The sequence below is a fragment of the Protopterus annectens genome, chromosome 15.part0, assembly GCF_019279795.1.
Source record: "Protopterus annectens isolate FY-2018-M chromosome 15.part0, PAN1.0, whole genome shotgun sequence".
NCBI classification, from domain to species: domain Eukaryota; kingdom Metazoa; phylum Chordata; order Ceratodontiformes; family Protopteridae; genus Protopterus; species Protopterus annectens.
This window is the reverse complement of record NC_056749.1, coordinates 209,446,013-209,470,030: the sequence shown is the minus strand read 5'-3', so window position 1 is coordinate 209,470,030 and position 24,018 is coordinate 209,446,013.

Below are 24,018 nucleotides of genomic sequence, written 5' to 3'. Positions count from 1 at the left end.
AAGACAATTCCCATCACAAGACATAAAACCACATCTCATTGTGCCTCTCAAGTACCAAGCCCATAAGGCTAAACACTCTACTACCCTATATTCTAGTCATAGCAGACTCCATTGTGAAGCACACTGATATCCTTCTTACCAGGCTGGGGAAGGGGAAGGTTACAGTTACTTGCCTGTTATTATGAAAATATTTTAAAGGACTCATGGGACCTATTAAAGAGCCTTAAAAGTGAGGTTTATAGAAATGAGATTATTTTTGTAACCATAGATGTGGACTTACTCACTAGTATACCACATAATGAAGGTATAGTTTGGGTTCGAAGAAGAATTAAGGGAAAGGAAGTATATGTCAGAGAATGACATTAAGGTTTGTGTAGACCTTATTAGTTTAGTGTTAAAATAATTTTCTCCATTTTAAAGGAGAATTTTATGACCAGAGGTCTGGAACAGCTATCAGGGCTAGTTTTGCCCCTACTTTTGAAACCTAATACTTTATGTATGAGAAAAGAAATATATTTATAATTCAAATTATAGTGGATGTTAGACTTTATACAAGAGATTTCTGGATGACATTTGTATTTTGTGGGTAGATTCTAAAGAAAAGTGAATGGAATTTATTACATATATTACTGGAAATATACACTTTCTAAGATTCACCCACAAAATAAATGAAGAAGTTATGAATTATTTGGATGTGTCTATTACTAAAGTTGTTAAGGCTGAGAGGTTTAAGTCTAAGATTTATAGGAAGAATACTTTACCTCTTACTTGTATTATACAAGTGACCATCCCTTTAAGCAAAAAAGGAACACAGTAGACATTTGAAGAGCATGTTTCTTGAAAGGAAATACCCAGAGAAACCAACAGATCAGGTGAAGGAAGAAGTTACAGTGGGTAGAAAAGATAAATATCGGCCCGTACTAGGTTTGGGGAAGCTGATGAAAATGTTAGTAAGGGTAAAAATAATAACTGTTAGTAAGGGTAAAAATAATAACTGTTAGTAAGGGTAAAAATAATAAATGTTAGTAAGGGTAAAAATAATAAAGAAAAGAGTGTCAGTATGGATGGTGCCTTTGTCATAGATTAGAATGGGGATGCCAAAATAATAGTTTTTTGTTGGCCTTTTAATAAATTGCTTATTTTTGCACTGGACACACTGACACAAAAGAAAACAAACCATGATAACAGTTTCATTGCTACTGGTCCCAATTTCAGTGAACATTCTTTATTCTCTTTTTGGGTTGCAATTGTGTCTCATTCCTCCAGACACTGTCATGCTGTCATTTAAATATAGTAAGATGTTTTCAGTATCGTAATTCTTCACTGGGTATGTTTTGTGTAAGCATGCCACATCTAACTTTATAATTAATTTTATTTTAATTATTTATTTATTGTTATACTCGGTGGAATCTATGACTATGACTTCAAAATAGAATCAGTGGTGATATTCTTTGCATATTTGAAAAGGTAGATTTATTTAATGAATGCAGTTTGAATTACTTAAGTGAGGAGAGCTAATAATAACCTGTTAGTGGAAGACAGTGAAGGCATACAAATTTATAAGGTACTCCTACTTAGCAGTCCTAGAAGGAGAACTGTGTTTTATACAGATTAATATTACTTCTGCTAAATTTATTAGTTCAGTATATATATATATATATATATATATATATATATATATATATATATATATATATATATATATATATATATATATATATGCGTGTGTGTGTGTGTGTGTGTGTGTGTGTGTATAGCTATAGCTTTACTATCATAATTCCGAGTGAAGGTCTGACAACCATGGGATGACGAAATTTGATTGGCTGAACCCGTGTTGTCAAATGCATTTGCACATATGTGATCGGCCTTCTGGCAAGATTGCTGTACAGTGCAGATCAGGAAATTTGCCCTTTTCCACACTGTAGTGCAATCTCGGAGTTGGAATATTTAATCTGCTCCATGTGTGGGGGCACAGCCCCCCCCACATCAGGGGATGCACAAAACAATTTTATTGAACTCTAGTGCCTTAGCATACGTCATCAGGGAGTAATTACTTGATTCATAGAAAACATTCTATACAACAAATATAAGAAACAAAACCTTTTGCAGGGGAAGAAACCACTTCACTACCCATGTGGGGCTTTGCTCCCCCATACCTTCCTACCATAACACACAGTGAATCAGTGTTGGTGCCGAAATACAAACTTTTACAGGCCTGTGGGCACAACATTATGATAGCAGTTACTAATATACACATAATCTTCCAAATGTACTTTTCTAATGACTGCTATCCCCAAAAACTACAACATCCCATTCTATATCTTTACTTCAGCAGTTTTCTGTGAATTGTGAGTCAACAAAATTAGTTTTCATTGAAAAGATTTTCAACATACTGTTTTCAATAGTCTGAGATTCAGCTAAATGAGAATTATACAAAAAGTTACACACACACACACACACACACACACACACACACACACACACACACGCACACATGCACACACACATAGATATGTATGTGTGTGTTTATATGTGTGTGTGTGTGTGTGTGTGTGTGTGTGTGTGTGTGTGTGTGTGTGTGTGTGTGTGTGTGTGTGTGTGTGTGTGTGTGTGTGTGTGTGTGTGTGTGTGTGTGTGTGTGTGTCTGCATTTAGGTCAATTAGTCAATAGAATTTCCTGTCAAATGTCAAAATCATAGAATGCAAATGCATAAAACTATACTATACAGGAGACAAGCCCCTTGCACCCCCTAGTGTCCTGCCACAACTACCGCTAATTAAATATGTTAACTTTGAGATTGCAGAACTGTGGGAAAAGAATGAATTTCTGACTACTCACTGAAGTACGATTTCACTTAATCTCCAACATCTCATGCTGCTTAAATATACCACGTCTGAGATGGTCTTAGCCTGTTTCCAACAACCAGTGCTATTTAAATGTACTGAATATGCAATTGCACAACACTTTAAAAAAGTAGTTAATGTTTGATCTTGGAAAAAAAGTTTGACCATCCTGCCATTTGACCAGACACATATACATATATAGCTAGATAAATATATACACATATATATATATATATATATATATATATATATATATATATATATATATATATATATATATATATGTAATATATATATATATATATATTATATATATATATATATATATATATATATATGTATGTAATATATATATATATATATATATATATATATATATATATATGGTCTATATTAGAACACCAAACATTCAAAATGTCGAGTGTTCTAATATCGAACCCTAGCAATAAAAAAAAAAACATTGAACATTCGGAACAGCAAATTTTTTTCCTAGGGAAAAAATTTGCTGTTCCAAAACACATACACACAACACAAGCACACCAAACAAACAGCAGTCTACACACATACACCTAAACTCTTACACCTAACCCTACACTAAACTATACATACACCATTAACTATCCACTTACCTTAACCCAAACCCTAACCCTAAGGTCCATCACTATCGTACAGTCACCTTACCTGCGCCATAACCCTAACTCACCTAACCCACCCTAACCCACACGTCCACACAATCGCACACTTACCTGACCCGTGCCCTAACCCTAACTCACCTAACCCACCCTTACCCACACGTCCACACAATCGCACACTTACCTGAACCCGACCCGTAACTTTCCACCTGAGCGCTGAAAATACCGAAGCAACAGAAACGGACAACCAAATTCTTTCCCTAGGAAAGAATTCGGTTTCCTGTTACTTCAATATTTTCCGTGTTCACTGAAAACGGGTTGATAACATTTCAAATGTTCAGTGTTCTAATATAGACCCTATATATATATATATATATATATATATATATATATATATATAATGGATCCCCTTCAGAACCTCGAAGTTTCAAAACTTCGAACTTCAAACAGTCTAGACCAGAAGATCGATGTTTTGAAACTTCGAACATTTTGAATGGAGATCGTCGTACAGCATGGAACAGAATATATACCATTTTCCTCACTGTAGTGCAATCTTGGAATTGATATGGGTTTTTTTGTTTTTATTTTGTTTTTTATTTTGTTTTCGAAATTTCAAAACTTTGATCTTTTGTTCTCGGATGTTTGAAGTTCAAAGTTTTGAAACTTCAAGTTTTAGAAGTAGATCCATATAAAATTTATGTATATGTAGTAGTGAGGTTAAACCCACCTTTAACTTTGTATTTTACCATCCGTATAGCAAGCCTGTACATGAGAATGAAAGGACATTTTGTCTTGCCAAGCAATAGCTTGGTAGAGCAAGGTACTGTTATCTTTTTCTGGAAAAGCTTTTTTTTTTTAATTTTAGAAATCACATAACTGCTCTTGGGATTATTAAGATATTCTGTGATGTGTTTAAAAGTTTTTAAGGGACTAAGGGACTGGGATGTTGATATTCCTTTTTTAGTGCCATGACTAGAATAGGTCCTTAAAAGCACGAGATTTATTCTGTTTTGTCAGTATATCTGCTGCTGACATAAAGATTACCCCTAACACCATGCATTTTGAGTGGTATCCTGATATGACTGATCACAGAGTATGACACCCTGTCTTGGGGGAAAACCTTTCATTTGTTAGACCGCTGGTTGTCTGTAGCAAGAGAGACAGTGATACAGGTAAAGTCTTCCATACTGCCACTTGCTACCCCCTGGGATTGCTAGCATGAATTACATCACTGTCCCTGCTGAATGCTCTTCTGTGCACAGCAATGAAATACCCAGCCTACTCATATTCCTGTTGTTATCTGTAACTGGTCCCAAAACATTAAGGCAGGGACTGATCTCTATCCCTTCCTCTGAGACAGGTGAGCAGATGTCCAGTCATTCAGTTTAACCTCTTTGGCTGGCTCACCACTGCTGTGATAACTGGCCATGTATGCCTGAATTCTGCCTCTTTCATCTCAAACCAGCAGTTTAAGTTTTATTTTGATGGTGCAGTGCAAACTACTTTGAGCAACCAGTTCAAAAAGTTTGTTAGAGATTCACCCAGTTTTAAATACAATATTCATTTTATACCCATAGCAGTCATCGGTCATCATTTAAGCATTTAATTTATGGTCTTAGTTTAGATGAAAAAGGTGTATGCAACATGTTTAATCTGATAGGTTTTTAGTGAATGGTTTTGCTTGCATACAAATGATTCCTGGTTATGTCCTGTCTTTTCAAAGAGAGAATATGGTCCATCTGATGACTCAAGAATCGTAAGATGAGAAAATGGAAAACTCACCTAGACATGGGTCTTTTGTCCTATTGCTCCAGGAAGGAGCTTGAAGCAATCCCATATAAATTACCTTATTCCAGGGCAGGATGAAAATTCTTTTATTCCATTCTGTAAAGTATCCATTGTTGGATTTAAACAAATGCCAGCAATATGTTTTGAAGGTTCTTTTGATGGATATCTCAGTATTTAAGAGGGCTGTAATAAGAAGAATGTAATCTATGTGGCACAATGGTACAAAAGTTAGCATTGCACCCCACAGTGGATGTTTCTCTGGTTTCATTCCCAGCTGTGGCTTTTGCATTGCCTATCTATGCCTGTGTCAGTTATTACTTGGTGGTTTGGCTTCTTCCAACGTTATACTAGTGATTCTGAAAGTGGTTCATATATATATGTGTGTGTGTGTGTGTGTGTGTGTGTGTGTGTGTGTGTGTGTGTGTGTGTGTGTGTGTATGTGTGTCTGCAAGGCGGAAATACAGTGACCTAAGCAACAATACTTTTATAAACAGCACAGAAAGTATGGATTCACTATAAGTATAACTGAATATATGCTTAGTCAGGGATTGCAGTAGCTCAAAGAACTTCCCTTTCTCTGGACTAGAGTGATCTTGAATTGGTGAACGGAAATATCAGTGGTCTCGGTAGGTGTAGTAAAGTGGTACCCTGCAGAAATCCTTTAAATATTATTAGATCAAGTTTCAACATTCACTGCTTGGCATTACAACTTTAGATTAGATTAGTGTCTAAATATTTTTCACTCAAACTTTTGTCTGTAGTAAGTTTTTGTCTTGTGTACTTTGTGTTAATATGTGTGCATGCACATGTGTGTGTGTGTGTGTGTGTGTGTGTGTGTGTGTGTGTGTGTGTGTGTGTGTGTGTGTGTGTGTGTGTGTGTGTGTGTGTGTGTGTGTGCGCATGCACCCTGTTTAAGAAAGACATCATTAACAGGCTTAGTTTGTCTGTTTTTTTTATGCAGTGAGTTTTGGGATATTTAACAAAAAATAACAAAATGTAACACAAAAGTTACCCAACTAGAAAAAGAAAAATAATGAATCCACGAACTTGCAGCCATCACTCTGATGAAGCCCTGGGTATGATAAGGGTGAAAGTGCTTAGTGTTTCAATAAACTGGTCCATGATGGCTGCAAGTTCGTAATTCATTATTTTGCTTTTTCTAGTTTTGAGATATTTTTGGTCTCCACCATGACCCTGAAATGAATAAAGAAGAAACTGAATAATGTAAGAATGAATGTTTTCAGTAAATGTACAAGCCTTGATGGTTTACGAAACTGAAATAATATTCTAACTAGCTTTTTTAATAAAAGCAAAAAACTTCAGCTCTGGAAAATAAGAGGAATTCCTCTGTATTTGCCTGCATAATCCTTTCTAGTCATTGCTGTAACATGCTTTAAAATTTTGTAAAGTGCAAATGTGTACTTATGCTTTTCTTATGTGTGTGAGTATTTGTATCAGTTATGGGAAAAGAAAGATACCATTGTTTCAAAGGCATCAATTTTCAATAAGGAAGAGTTGGTATATATTCATTTTGGATATTTTATTTATTTTTATTTTGCTTTTGTTTACTAGGTTTGCCCATCTGGGTTTAAACAAAAACATCTTTTCAGCAGAGGCCCGAGGAGAAAAGTTCCAACAAATTACAAACATTTTCAAACAGACATTCAGTGATGTACATGAACAGACATTAAATAATATACCTTAACAATTACATATACATTTGCTAATTAGATTACATTCATATGAAAAATAGGCAACCATTACAGTATAAAAGGTTTACTGTGGTATGTTCGAAAGGTGTCAAGTCGAACAGTTGTTACATTGAAAAATAAAGTTGAATTTGATAACAGCGGAAGACCGGAATGTCGAAAATAGGTAACAAGAACAGGATAGGACAATAGGACATTTTCGACATTCCCATCTTCCACCTGTGTTACTCAGCTTACCTCTACTATGTAGCAGAGGGGGCTACACCCCCATACATCCCCCAAGTGGGGGCTGCACCCCCCTCACCCCCTGCACATTTAATATACCAGCTCCGAGATCGCACTACAGTGAGGAAATGGGCTATTTCCCTGTTCCTCACTGAAGCACGATCCCCCTCCACAGTCTCGGCATGTTACTTGACGAAAACTCAAGTGCACTATGCAACTCGACTAAATGTGATTGACCACCTTTGGTTCGGTTTCCTGTCCTTTAGAAACCGTGATTTCAGACATCAGCCATTCAACTTACAGCCATTCGCGTAAGTCATAGTAAACTGTATAAAATATATTTATGCATTAGCAGATACTGAGGATTGAACACTTGTCAGACAGATAATAAATCATGTGATTAGTGCTTAGAAACTCAAAGAAATAGGTGTGAGAGAAGGAACTAATTAGGGCAAAAAATATTAATATTGCAGTTAAGAGGTCAGGTGCAAAGTAGGTTGACATATATATATATATGATATCATAAGGTTTATATCAGAAGTATAGAGATGGAGGATGAGCAGTTACACAAAACTGGGAGATTCTAGTAAAACTGTTTCAACTCATGATTGATTTTACATGCACTGTTGAGTACTTAGAGTACATTTGGTTGCACATAAAGAAGAACTGACATGTTGTTTGTGGAAGGGCAGCGCTTTTGAAATTATGTTTCTTCTTCAGTGTTCACATTGTAAAGTATATACCTCAGGTGACTGTGACATTCTTATTTAATAGTAAATATTTCAAATATAAACCATAAACATCTGTTTCTAAAACCAATTAGTAGACATCTGAGGCATTAAAGGCCCAATGGGAAAAGTTGGGAACATAATCCACAAATCCATATTACAAGGTGGGATATAAGATTTTAACCTCCTGAATTGCAAGTTTCAAGGAGCTATTTTCTTCAGAAGCATCTAAGGAACTGTAGACTTGTTCTGAGGTGCTTTTAATTTAAGATGCTTTTTTTCTATGAATGATAATTTAACAGTGAAAAAAAAACAGCTGCCATTTTAATGTAAACATGCTTTGGCTGCAGGATTTGCAGCACCAACAGAAGGATAAGATTTGCAGAAAGTGTGAATGCATAGCATACATATAAAACATTCTTCCTCAGTTTCAACAGACAAGATCTTCAAGTACTTCAGCTGTGATCTTCGCAGTTTCAAATGTAACCATTTTAAATCAGCCAATCATTAGGGTAAGAGCAGATATATGAAATAAACACTAATCACCAACATATTTGCAGATTTTAATCAAAATATAACTCCTTCAAGTTTTCAGTTAGCTCCAAATATAGTTGCACTATTTGTGGTACCTTTTATGCAAGGTTCATTGTTAATAGAGGTGACTCCACCAACTTTTACTTCACATAGATTCAGTCTCAGTCAGGAATAAGCAATACAGCTCCACTACACAGGCTAAGCAATACAGCCCCACTATGCAGGCTATGCAATACAGCCCCACTGTGCAGGCTAAGCAATACAGCCCCACTACGCAGGCTAAGCAATACAGCCCCACTACGCAGGCTAAGCAATACAGCCCTGCTACGCAGGCTAAGCAATACAGCCCTGCTATGCAGGCTAAGCAATACAGCCCCACTACTCAGGCTAAGCAATACAGCCCCGCTATGCAGGCTAAGCAATACAGCCCTACTACGCAGGCTGTTAACTCATTCAAGCCTAAAACACCTTTTTTTTATATTTGCAGTTCACACTCATAGCTCCTTATGGTGTTCACACCTTTTCTGGGTCTGGTTTCCTTAAATAAACAACTTATCAGCTAATAATAGGCTGTATTAGAAAGTGCAGAGTTATTAAAAAACAACAATAATTAATCACTATCTGTCTTATTATTCATATTTTCATATTTGTTTTCAGGTTTTCATAACTGAGAGCCCTACATGTTACTGAGTGGTATGGTGTGATATGCCATGGTGGGAGACAAGGAAATTTACTGTCAGTACCAATTTATCTCTCACTATACCTGAGATGTTTTTAGCTGTTTATTAATAATTATGAAAATAAACATTTCCATATGTATTTAATACTTCAAAAACAAGTGACTTACAGACTGCTGCATGACATCAGGTCAAATATACTGTTGACGAAAACTATCTTTGATATTTGAACTAAGTTGTATATCTTTACAAATATTCAGTGTTATTTTTATTGCTAATTATACAATTAAGTATAGATTTTCATATTTCTGCAAATATTTCAATAAGCATTCATTCACAGAGGAATGTCTTGCTGTCATGTGAAAATTTATGTCTGGATAACAAAAGTGCTCTAACAATATATGTGTAGGTAGTACAGTTTTCTAGATATGAGAATTTGTTTGTGAAAGTTTTAACAAAAAACTATAAGTTTGGATTTGTGTGCATTATAATCACATTCTCATTTGAAGATACTTGAATCTTCTTTTCTTCTTCTTCTCTCGGCTTTTTCCGGTTAGGGGTCGCCACAGCGGATCACCTGTCCGCTCATGATTGGCAGTGGAGTTTTACAGTGTCGAGTTGCCAGCCCGGCACCCAACCTTCCACAGAAGGCACACATGCACTCATGCCTAGGGCCAATTTAGAGTATTCAATCCGCCTACAGCATGTCTTTGGGATGTGGGAAGAAACCGGAGCACCCAGAGGAAACCCACGTGACCACAGAGAGGACATGCAGACTCTGCACAGAAGGTATCCCAGCCGAGGATTGAACTGGAGAACCTCTTGCTGTGAGGTGGCAATGCTAACCACTGCACCACTGTGGCTGCCCGATTTGAAGATACTTGAATCATTCCAGAGTATTTCTGGAAAGACTTTGAATGCACTCACTATTACCATTATAAAGACTATTTCTTACTGATAACATTGCTATTTGTACAGTTTTAATAGCTTTTACTGTGCACAAAATGTTTTCATTTGTTAATCTTATGCTTTTTAAGATTATTTTTCAGAATTCCTTAGAAATGCAATGTGTGTGTAGGCTGTTAGAGGTGTGACATTCCACACCACATAGGTGTTAATGAGTTAAATGAAGATTATGGCTGTAGGCCATGTCAATGATTTTCTACCAGTTCAAAAAAATTATCTTTGTAACTAATGAACTCACTTCAGTTTAGTGGACAAATGCCCATTGTTTAAGAAAAAAAATGAAACAATACCATAGGAAAGAACTTAAATATACTTGCTTTGCAGATTCTGGATAGTGCATCTTTACTCTGGTTTGCTTCCCAGTAGTTTCAAAGTAAAGTCAGACACTATTGTGGCCAGTGACTAGAGCTCTGCACAATGTATAGGTGGATGAACTGTATCAAACCCAATTACATTTTATTTACTTACTAATTCACTTGTGCCTTAGTCTTGTTCACTGCAGTTCAGTACACTGTGACACTTTCTGTTTTATACATAATCAGTGTAAATCATGTCTTTGACAGTGATTTTACCCTATGAGATTCCTGGATGTTTGTTGACAATAAATGCACATAATTGTTAATGTTTTCCTCTTATAGTAGATGAGGTTAAGTCTATAGGTATCTTTATAATTATGTGTATATACGGTCTATTATACATGAACCTATGCTTGTATTTGCTGTTTTTGCTATATGGCCAGGGTCATGAGTGAAATGGCTGTTGGACCAGTTTACTTACTCTGTTAATAAACTTTAAATAAATAAATAAAATGTAAAGCCCATTAACATATTGGTCTCTGTATTGTATCTGTGAGATGTATAGGTTTAAAAGGTATGCTTGCTGGTGTAATATTTTTCAGCTTTGATTGAGATCATGATGTGCATTGATTCTGGTGCCTGTGAAAATACTTCTATGGTGAAACAAAAATGAAATGCATATGTTGTTTAAGTGAACTTTGAAATGCTGTGTTTGAGAAGATCCTCCAGCCTAGCTAAGAGAGACGACGATTGTGGTCATCTATAAGGTTTGACATGTATAGGCTTCCAATCTGGTGATTCTACGGGAGTTAATATCATGTTGTCCTTCACAGAATAAGAATCAGAATAGCGGCAGAGCAATGAACCAGTGTGATTACTATAGCTGATCATCTTTGCCTCCAAGAGTACCTGGACAGCTTATTTAATTGGACTTTCTCTGAAGGTACAAGATTTAAAAGCAAGATATTCACGGTGATAATTTTGATGCAGATAGGATGCAGATATTAAACTAACTACTAGAAAGCTGTAAAGGATGGACACATTGGGGATATCTTGTGCAGTTATTACTAGCAGGGAGAAAAAGTTCTAGTGTCATTATTTATAATGAATGTTTGACCCGTTATATAATGCTGTGGTTCCATTTGTGTGTTCAAGGCTTCTTGCTTGAAGATACTTGAATCCATCTAGAGGACTTACATAAGGCAGATATTTTGGATTAAGCAGATTTTATGTAGAAATAGACTTAAACAACTGTTATGTTCTGTTAAAGAATTACTACAAGGTAATTTAATTAATTTACTAATACATTAGGACTGAAATTATGGCTGCTGCATTATTCATTTATTTTACCAATCATAATACCCCTACCAGAAATAATTTAATTGCTGACTTACCTTTAGCCAACACTTGAATTAAATATTTATTTTTTCATCACAGGGTCATGATGTTGTGGAACTCACTGCCACTAAATATACATATATGTGGTGCGGATAGTTTGGAGGCTTTTAAAAAATCACTGGACTCTGTACAAGAACATCATATATGCTCCTGGGATAATAGTTAAACAAACTTTTAAATGGCCTGTATAGGCCCTGAGTTTGGATTATAAATAAACAATCATTTGAATAGAATTTCCACAGGATACCATTAATGGTACTCTTCCTAATTTTAATTTAATTAAAAGAACATTTTCTGCTCACCAGATTAATCTGTTAAGCAAGAGTCTGAGATTTGTACCAGCAAAGCAAACCAACACAAATCATACTTTATCAGACTTTAAGCTTTTTGTTAGGAAGCAATGTCTCTTTTATTTTAGAAAACATTGGTATCACTAATGTTATATAAGGCACATATCTGTACAGAGGAAGCACTTTAGCATGAACATTTAATTCCACCTTAGCAGCATTTATCATGACTTGACTTGCTTTAATGACATTTGGAAATTACAATCTCAGCCCCACACTGTTTTTGTAGTATTACACCTGCTGAATCAAAGGCATTGAATGAGTTGAGATAGGACAGTAATCTGATAAAGGGTGGTGGTTAGTTATGGCATAAGTAAATTACAAAGAGTCTAGGTAAGGTCTGCCAAATGACATAGATAATTATCCTGATTCTTATTTAAATGAAATGAATAGTGCTTACAGACAGTTGGATGATGCATAAAGTGATTTGTTATCTAATGGTTGAATTTCAGTTTCCCTACCCTATCTTAAGGAGAAATTACACAAGCATCATTAGCCTGCAGAAAAAAAAGACAAACTGCATAACACTGAATGTTGTTCCCCATAGGAAATGATTGCCAGTGTGATTTCTAATTATGCACTGATAATGATTCACTCTTTAGGGAGATTTCTCTCTTCTTCAAATTACTGCAACCATGGAGTTCAGATGCATAAGTTCAAGGGTGTGTGTGGGGGGCCTGCCCCAACATTGGGGGATCAGGGGCTTGCCCTCCTGCAAAAAGCAAGAAATAAATTCTCACATCTTGGGTTTTGGGCTTTTCTATCCCATTGAGATAGCTATACATGGAAAATGGAGCCACATGGTATGTTTATGACAATAAATTAAAAAGCATGATATGAAAAATTGGTTCTTACAGAAATGATTCTTTGGATTTTTTGTCTATATTTGATTTTAAAGATGAGTTTGTTTACTACTGTAGATATTATCACTCTTTATATGTTTATTTAACATGTTATAGGGGTTATATTACAACAAGTTACATTTCCATCTAATAATATTAACAAGTTTCTTTATTCTGACCAAATTAATAAACATTTTTTTATTTTTAATGATAGTGTTTGTAAACAAAAATCTGGAGTTGCTATGTGTGCTGTGTTAGTTCCGGTTTTTATGAAGTTAGTGTGCATTTTGAAAATAGGCATATAAGTTGGAGTGTTTTAGGAATTTTCCTTTTTTTAAATGTGTTTTTCTGACTTTTTTGTAGATTATTTTCAGACATTTGTAAATGAGAGTAACAATAGCAAACCTTTTTTATTATTCACATGTTATAATCTCGAAATGCTGAAATCTCGAATTTCAGCATTCCGAGATCATGAAGCTGAAAATGCAGAATGCCGAAAGTGCATAAGAGCGAATTAGAATATCTTGAATCCGTGCTTATTAATTTCCGGTAAGTTAAGTGAAGTGTTTGGCTGCTATGGTGTTTGGAATTGAAGGTGAGTAAGTGTATATGTGTGTTTTTGTATGTTGTATGTGTGGGTAAGGGTAGGGAGGTGTAAGTATGAGTGTGAGTGTTGGATTTGTTGGTGTTTGTATATGTGTGATGTGTATTTATGTGCGAGCGAGTGTAGAATGCCGTGGTTTGATTTTGTTTTTTTTTTTCGTTATGTACAATCTTGGAGTTGGTATATATTAGTAGGGGTGTGTGGTTTGTATGCTGTTGGTAGAATGGTGTGTGTGTTATGTGGTGTATGATGTATGTATGTTCGTGATTGTGTGATTCGTGATTGTGGGTTTCGGGATTGTGAATGGTTCGGCTTCATAGTTTCGAAATGCTGAAATTCGAGATTTCAGCATTTTGAGATTATAAAGTGAAACCATATATATATATGGACCCCCTTCAAAATATCGAATCCTACTTCATAGAGATGACTCCATCGAATCTTCAGTTTATCGAAATCTTGGAACAGTGAAAATCAACCCCAGGAAAAGGACCACTCCACCATGGTGAACCTTGCCCTTTCCCCATTGTAGTTTGATCTTGGAGTTGATATACTTAGTTAGGGGGTGTGGGGAGCAGAGGCCCCACTTGGAGGGTTTTCTTGTTTTGCTGTTTCTTGTTTTGTCCTGGTGGTCGAGTGGTTGTTTACCCAGGTTTTTTTTTTTTCGCTGTTCTGGGAGTTCAATGAACTGAAGATTTGATGAAGCCCTCTAGATGAAGGGGGATTCAATAATGTAAGGATTCGATATTTTGAAGGGGATCCATATACATACATATATATATATATATATATATATATATATATATATATATATATATATATATTTACATTCAAGGGTGCTTGTTGAACTTATGATGACGTTTTTGGTATTTGTTTAAGATGAAAGCACAAAATATTTAATAAATTCACATAGCATGATTGTTTTCCACTTTATTTGATTTTTTTTGTTTTGTTTTTCTTTTTATTTTGGTCTTTAATTACACCATTTGAAAAAGTACTTGTTTTTTTTTTTTATTTTTTATTTTTTTTAGTCCTTTTGGTAGTTAAAGAAAGATGGGTTCATCTGCACTGAGCTGTTTGAGTAATTTTCTGGACTTGTGCAATTGCCTTAATCATGTTGGAAAAAATCACAACTGCTCTTAAGGAATGCTTATTTAGCAGCTTCTTATGCTGACTCGTCACAGCAACAGTTTAATGAAAGTAATACTTCAAATGATTAATTCAATCATACATTAGTTTCAAATGAAGACTTTGCAAGTAAGTTGAACATTACAGATTTGCTGGCTAGACCAAAGTTCATTATTTTCAGTTTATTCCCTATCAGAGATTGTGTCAACAAATTACTTTTCTACTCTATTGAAACGGTCTGAAAATGTTTATTTAAACACAAGTTACTTACATGAGACATTATGTTTCTTGAAGAATGTATCAAAGAGAAGTGTATCCCTAAGGGACTGCAAATCATTACATTTCCCAAGAGATAAGAATAGGGCTGCCACCATGTCAGGTTTCCAAAGTGAAACATTTCTTATTGAAACATGATCCTTTGCAGGACAAAGCATATCTACTACCAGTGCAAAGGATTGGAGTTCATTTTGTTGCCAAAATAAAACCCAGTCTTGTAGAATTTGAGCTGTTTTTGTTGTTACATACATACATACATACAAATATTTCAAGCACGGGCATTAATACCCTTCTAGATTGCTAGTATACCAAAACACTTGTTCCCAATCATAAGTGTCTAGGCTGTTCTTAAAAATATCTAAACTAGTACTTGCTTTAATGTAATTTGGTAGTCTGTTCCATCCATCAGCTACTCTGTCAGAGAACTAATTAGTATAATTCTCATCTCTATAGAATCTCCTGCATAGGTTGTCTGATGATTCTCTAGTACTTTTTGATAACCCCAAACATTTCCAGAGGTAGTTGTCTCTAAATGACCTCTATACCTGAATAAGATCTCCTCTTAGATATCTTAAGAGACACTGTACAAGTTCAGATAGTCTTTCATAATAATTTACATTTTCATATCCATGGATGCCCTTGGTGTATTTCCATTGTACTCTTTCCAGTTTACTCATGTTTGTTTTCTTATAGAGTTTCTATATTGTTATTCCATACTTAATTTTTGGTCTAATGTAACTAACAAACAATGACTTCATTATTTTTGATTTCCTAGACTTTATAAATCTTTTTATACACCCTATAGTTCTATAACTATCATTAACCAATTGGTTGATATGATTAGAAAAACTCATAGCTGGATCTACAAATATACCCAGGTCCTTAAATAAGTCTACAGTTTCAATCACTGTGTGCTGCATTAAATATTCACCTTTCAGTTTATGTCTCCCAAATCTCATATGCTTAGTTTTTGATGTATTTATCAGCATATTATTTTCCTGTGCCCAAATGGTCAATTTAGTCAAGTTATTTTGCAGACATGCCTTATCTGTAACACATGTAATCAGTTTACCCAATTTCAGGTCATCTGCATATAGACTGTAGAATACCTCAGATGAAAAAGTCAGGAATGAAAGATACAATCTAAACAAGTAAGGGCCTAGGACAGAGCCATGTGGGACACCCTGACTGTAACCAAGGATTTCACCTCTCCAATTGTTGTATGATACTTTCCATGTCCTATTTGTAAGCCATGCAGCTATCCATCTTATCAAGAGTACATCAATACCTAGTTGTACTAATTTATTGATCAGAGATTTGTGTATGACCCTATCAAATGCTGAAGTTAAGTCTATATAAATTATATCACAGCACAATTTTTCATTCATAGCTGTTATTATATTGTTATAGAACATCATATTACAGGTAGTAATAGATCTGTTTTCGACATATGCATGCTGATATATGGTTTCATGTCCCAGCCTATCCAGTTCTGACAATAACTTATCCAGTATTACCTTCTCCGTTATTTTTCCACAACATGAAAGTAGACTTAAGGGTCTATATGCCTCTGGGTTTGTCCTACTCCCCTTTCCCTTAAAGACAGGTTTAATAAGTAGATGTCTCCAATCCTGAGGAATCTCCCCATATTTATATGACCTAGTGAATAATAGATATAATGCTACTGTAAGTTCTTGCTGAAGTGTACTCACGTCTTTGTTACTAATTACATCTCCTCCCTGTGCTTTGTTTGGATCCAGTTTGTACAGTTCTTTTTCAATATAATCTAATTTGATTCCAGTATCTGGGGTTACCTGGATGTCACTAGGATAACTTATCACCCTTTTTGTGGAGCCAAACTGTTTTGGATAAGATTTTGTAACTATATCAATAATCTGTTGTGTCTGACAATACATTTTAGAATATGCACATAGTTTATCAGTTTGTATGTCTTTACTCCTTCCACATCTTATGTATCTATAAAAAGGTTTCCTATTATGCTCAATATCTTTATATAAATTGCCTTCAATTTTTTTCCCTTGATATTGTCTCTCACTATGTTTAATCTGTTGTTCACATCTGATTAAGGTATTTCAAATACCAAATATTTGTTTTCATATAACTGTTAAAGGAAACTTTGGAAATATTTGTGTCCTCAGTTTTCCTGACATTATTCCATATTTTTGTACTTTTTACATTAAACTACTGACCAAATAGGGAACATTCCGAATAAACAGAAACAGATGGTAACTCTCTATACATACAGTGACTTGTACAAGGAAGAGACCATCTGTTTTTCACAAAGTGAGGACTGATTAATGAGCATTTTAAGAAAACATCATGAAACTGACTTGCTTGAAGATAAGAATGAGGCTGATGTAATAACTTCTCATAGAGGAAGACACAGAGGGAACCATGGCCATTGTTAGTAAAGAGTTTGTTCTTTTCCACATAATACTAATGTTACTATTTACATTTTAATTTAACTAAGAAAAAAAATCTGTTCAGCGGATTAACCTATTAAGGAATTGACATTTGTACCTACACAGTGAGCCAACATTAGTTCTACTTTGTCAGGCTTTAAGATTCTTCTTGAAAAACTCAATTGCTCTTTCATTTTAGAAAAGACTGGTCTCTATTGATTGCTGATCTATCCATCCCATCCATCCATCATCAACCCCTTTTCCCATTTTTGCACATGGGGTTGGGGTGTCACTTCAACAGTGACAATCTTTTACAGCCAAGATTTACACCATGAGGTTAAAAAGATTGATGAAGTTCAAAAGAAATGTCTGCAGTGTTCCGCAGGAGGTAGCACTTTTGCATAACATTTACTTCAAACAGAGAGGAAGGCAAACTTTTTCATTCACCATGTCAGCTTTTTGTCTTGGTATATAAAAACAGTGCACTTATTGAACACAAATCTGTCCTAGGGAATCAATACTGAGATGTGTTGGAGAATGTTCATATTTTGTCAATAAAATGGGTATGAATCTGAAAAATTGTTTTTAATGCAGTCTTTACAATGGCATTATTAAACATCCCAAAAGAATGTTTAAATGTGAGAGTTGTGTGGACTGCTGTTTTACTTGACAGGGACCATATAGATTTATCATACCTTAATATAACATTTTGTGTACCTTCTTACTTTACATGTAATGATTGGTGGGTTGTGTACATCTTTTTGTGTAACCCCTGCAGTTCTTTTTATATACAAAAACAAAAAGAGGTCACATTGAATATATGAATCTATTTATTTTATTAAGAAGAGAGATGACAACAATGCATTTTTAACACAACATTTGTTTTAGTAGTTTTAAAAAGTCTTATTTTCATATTTAAGTCATTATCTATTCCTTTATTGAGACCTCTACTTTAGATTAAAAAAAAACATTGTAGCTTTGTTTTATAGATGCTTCTTATAAAATTTTAACATGTTTTCCAAAAAGTGGCTGTCCATATTAAGTAATCTTTTTTAGTGCTTTCTTGTCTCCTTCCTAGAATCCATTTAAAGTATTGTTTATACGAGTCATGCTAGATATAAAGAATCAAACTTGTCTTCCTATTTCACTGAGATGCATTGGCAGCAGTGCAAGTCATAGGCATCTTATACACTTTCTATAGCAGGAATACTTACATTTGTTTTCCTAAATGACCATTATATACACTTTTCTCAGAGCTTGTTTTAAGTTATTCACAGTGGTTGTACAGCTCTAGCCAAAGAATGTAGCTAGATTGCAGTCTTTTTTTTTAGTATTGCCATTTTATTGTGCTATGAGTACTGACATACTCTCCCACACATCCTGCCTATGATTTCAAAATTACTACTTCAATCCATGTGCTATTCAGTAGTTCAAAGAAATGGTTCTGATACTCACTGGTGTCTGCAGTAGTCAGAAGATTATTATTTTTTTTTTTTTTTTTGCTATTCTGAATGTTGGAGAAACATGCTAATATGCTTGTTATTTTGCACGCACAGTAAAAAAATCTGGTATGAATTTTTTTTTATATGAGGTATAAATGTTTTCATACATTGTATTTACCCACTTCTACTGAATTACTACCCCATTGATTTATTTTATACTGCAGCATATTGTCACATCATTGAAACCACAATCCTTGACATGACAAATTAGTAGTTCTGTATGTAAAACTAACATTAGTTTCTATAAAACTGTCATAGTTATAGAAAATATCACGTATAAGTGGATCATATCACAAAATATGTGGTCAACTATTAATGTTGCCAATTCTTCAGATGCTCAAAGTGAAACATCTTTCCTTAAAGCTGAGATTGTGTACAACAAGCCATGTCATCATGAAATGCAAATTAATTATTTTCACCTTATTACCAAAATACAGACTCTGTGATGTACAATGTTGGATGTTTATACTACTTTATATGATATTAAGATAACTTAAATGTAGTATCACAGTCACAGGTTTCTGTGACATTTAGAGAAAAATTAGAAAATATTTTTTGTACAATATCAAGATATTTGTCATTTTTTGTGTCCATCCACCCAACCTCTGTAGGATAGAACTGGCCAAATCAGGACTGCATTGCAGAAAGAGAGAGACAGGTGGTAACTCTATTAGCTTGGTGTACCAATACCGTTTCACTTCTCCTTTACAGTAAAGGCAGTGGAAAACAGTTTCACAATACTCTTCCCCCACACCCTTTTTAAATAGCAGCTGCTGACCTGCTGACATTAGCAGGACTGTTTGCTTATGTATGATTGTGGGCAGTACCTGACAGGAAAAAAATACAGATTTCCCATGTCTGTGGTATGTTATGCAGGTGGAGATAAATTCTCCTACCAAAGTATGTGAGATTTAAGTTAAAAGAGTGACTGGGTTTTCCTTTCCTTTAATTCCAATGCAAGAAAATAAAAGGTTTGTAAAGAACAGGCAGGGTTCTGGTACCTAAACAATACTGAACCCATACTAAATGGGAGAAAAGAAGCTTAAGGGCTGAGTTAAACTGTAGGTAAGGACGGGCTTTCCTTTAAAAAGGGGGGATTTAAAATCTATTTTGAAATACAAAGAAGTGATTTGGTAAATAAAATTGAGTGCAAGTCACTGTCCAGGTTGTAATGATCACATTTGCATAAATAAATTGCTTAGAGGCTTAAACTGTTAAGATGAAAGGTATGTTTTACATTTTTGTATTTACTTCAATTTTATCACATTTGCTGTCTTTTGTTATACGAATGAATGACAGTGTAATATTTATTCAAGGGTGTTTGCTAATGAAGTTAGTTCTGAAGAATTATTTATTTGCTATTTGTCCAAAGATGACAGTCCTAAACTCTTAATAAATTCATTCAACATGAATGTTTTCCACCTTGTATTTTTTGGTTTTAATACAGTGTTTATACTAAATATTTGTTTATGTATTATTTATAATTTATTTGTTCTAAGATGAATATATGAAACGCTTAACAAATTCATTCAATGTGATAATGTTCCATTTAGTTTGTGCTTTTTTATTGTTTTTAATGCTGTGGTTAAGCATTTAGCAAATGTGATCTCAAACTGTTGACAAAAATGACTGTAATCTAGGATTAATTTGAGGTAAGTAACACTTTTCCTATAAGTGATTTATAATTAACATTTCTTCATGGGGCATATAAGTCTTTCTCCATCTGCATTTCTGTCTAATGACTTTCTGTGGATCTACACAGAACAAAAACTGAATTAGAAAGCATAGCAACTGAAATCTGTAGGATGTCCGTAAAGTAATGCTTATAACTTTCACAGTGCACATGACCATGCATTAAATAGGTTACATTTCTCTTTTGATAAGTTAATCTGCAACACTTATTGCGGAATAATAATGTCCAAAGAGTATTCAGAGCTACTTAAGATATTTTAGATATGAAATAAGGTTGTGTGTCTGCATTTCAAAATAGTAAGAAGACACTTAAAATGAACATTAGCTCATTATTGTTTTGTTTAATTTAATCTGATTATGAATCATTTCTTTCACTGAGGATAGCAGAATAAACAGAACATCTAAGCAAAGCATTTGATCTTTTATATCTCTTTGTTTCCCCATTGGTCTAAGAAGTACAGTTTGCATTTCCTCAGCTAAAGAAGTTGACGTAGTTTATCAGTCTGGTTGAATTCTGCTAAATATATATGCATATACTTTTTAAACAAGAAAAATTATCACATAAAAACAATATTTTGATACAAGGTTAATCTACTAAACTGAAGGCCTTTTTAGGACCCAGTCACCTCTTATTAATTAAACAATCATGCCTACTACTAATGACTTAATACAGCTTTCTAGCCACATATCAGAAAATATGAACACAATATCACTGCTAGCTCTTTCTTTTCCATAAAGTATTGCTCATTTTTCTGTAAACTGCAGTACATATATAGCTACACCTTCTGCTCAAATTCTAAGGTAGACCTTGCACTCAGAAGTGTATCCTTCTCCTAAACACAGTTTTGCTCTCTATTACTTTCTTTTCTAGGTCTTTATCTATAATTTGACTTCAACTAAGGCTGACAGATTTCTTTTGCTATTGAACTTTGTTATGCTGTTTAAAATGTAAAAATCCAAAGCAGTCACTCCAGATTTGCTTATACTAACAGCCAAAATCTAAAGCAGATTGTATGTAAGAACATACTTCCCAACAAATCCACAACACATAGGAAGAAGTCGGGAACTTTTAAATGTAAGAAATGCAAGGCATGTCAATATAGTAAAGAAAATAACATCTTTGTACACCCTGTGTCAGGCAGGGAGTATATATCTAGACTACATGCAGACTGTAGAACTAAAAATGTAGTGTATTTAGCTGAGTGCATATCATGCCAAACATTCTATGTTGGGAAGACTAACAGAATGTTAAAACAATGTATATTGCAACATATGAGTGATATCAGATTATGTTTGAGAAGTAATGCTCTATATCAACATATTGAAATAAATAAAGAGCATATATTTCAGTTTATGGTGTTATACATTCAACAAGTGAGTATGGGAGGGTGACATTGTATGCAGTACTGAATTAGCTGAGTTAAAATGGAAAGCTGAATTGCAAGCTAACCATTCACCTGGGTTAAATGTTTGTATGCCTTTAAAACCCTTATTGAAGGGGCATAAGTCCTGCTATTGATTCTAATTGGTTGCTACTTGTTTAAATATGGTTGATCTTAACTGTTTTTTAGATCTGATGAAGAGCTAATGCTCGAAAGCGTGCGTTAAATAAAGTTTTAACCGGTCACGGTGACTCCAGTGGGTTTTCTTTTTATCCTGTTTAAAATGTAGAGAGTTATGACTAGGTCACTGAAAATAAACTTGTTATATGCTTGAGTTGCAAGAAATTCATCTCATGAGCAAAGCCCAGAGACTGCTGGTGGCTTCTTGACAAAGTCTGCAAAGTCTATCAAAATGGTGATCTCTAAAGCACAGAGTTTTACAGTTCTGGTTTCAGATCCACCAACAGCTCAGGAAGAGGAACATTGAAAAGGATAAGGGAGTCAGAAATTATACAGTTATCATTACATAGAGCTTTGCAAAAATATTTAAAGTCTAACCAAAATGGGGAAATTATTTTGCAATTAACAACCATATGTATCCAGTCAGCATCTGGGCGTCCACATCTCCAGCATTTCATTTCACCTTTCTTGTACATTATTGTTAGGCTATGTGGGGTGAAATAACATCTATATAAAAATTTCCATGTGTATACATGCCAGAACAGGGAAGATGTGGTGGATTCCTTCATCGACTGTAAACAAAGTTTTTTATCTTTTTCTGAGAATACTTGTCTATTAACTTTACTTGAATAATTCCAAAAATAAACATCTGTTTTGCTAAAGAGAACTTTATAAATAACAGATATGTATGAAGTGTTCTTGGGTGAGCTATTAATAACTGTTGAGATAAAATCCAAGATTTTTAAGTTACTCTTATTGTATGCCTCTAATGAGGGTACGAGCTTAGTATGTATAAAATCCTGACAAGTTTGGATGTCCAGCCAATTGCAATTAAACTATATCTGCTGATCAAATAGTCTGCAAAACTTATTTTATTAGCTGAGAGAAACTGATTCCAATATAATAGGTCGCCCGTCTTAAATTCTAACATTTTCTGAGTATCAAAAGATCTCAAACATTAATTTGTGTAAGCAATAGGAAACATAACTGTTGAGTACCTTTTAATATTTCAAATGGGCTAGATAGATAAGATCCAGTCTTTACATAGGCTATGGACTTTTCATATATTTTTTAATTAATTCTTTAAAGTGTGGGGAGAAATATAATTTTTGCATAGCTTTAAACAGATATGGCCAACTTATGGAGTCGAAAGTGTTATCTATATCAAGGCTTAAAATAGAAAGTTAATTTTTTTTCTTGTTTGCTAAGTCTATTAATGACAGTAATGTAATTACATTGTCTTGTACCTTTCTGTTTTTGATAAACCCAGTTTCATAGGATCATAGGAGGTTACTAGGGTATTGGCCCTGAAGCTCTTATAAGCCTAGCCAAGAGTTTAGCCATTGTTTAGACAAATAAGCACCCAATGCCCCTATCCATCAGAGACATGGGTGGAATCCCAGGAGTATATTTTCTCTTTCCCATCCAGTTGTCCAGGTTGTGCTTAAAAAGGGGTAAAGAGGTACTCTGCTTGATGCGGAGAGGGAGTCTATTCCATAGATGGGGGAGTCTCTGGGACACAAGTCTATCCCACCAACAAGTCCTGTTGATGTCACAGACAGGTTGAAGCCATGTGTGTTGGTTACCTGAGTGGAGCTTGACTTGTAGATATGCAGCAGTACCATCAAGGTGGGGTCCATGATCACCTTGTATGCCAGACAGAGGTCACCTCTGAGGAGTCTGTATGAAACTGAGTAGAGGGATAGGGCTTTTAGCCTATCTGTGTATGGTAGATGTTTCAGGCCCTGGATTCACCTGGTGAGGAACCTCTGTGGTCTCTCCAGCTGCTGCATGTGCTTTGCGAGGTACTTGGCGAAAGGTGCATTGTACTCAATAATGGGCCTTATAA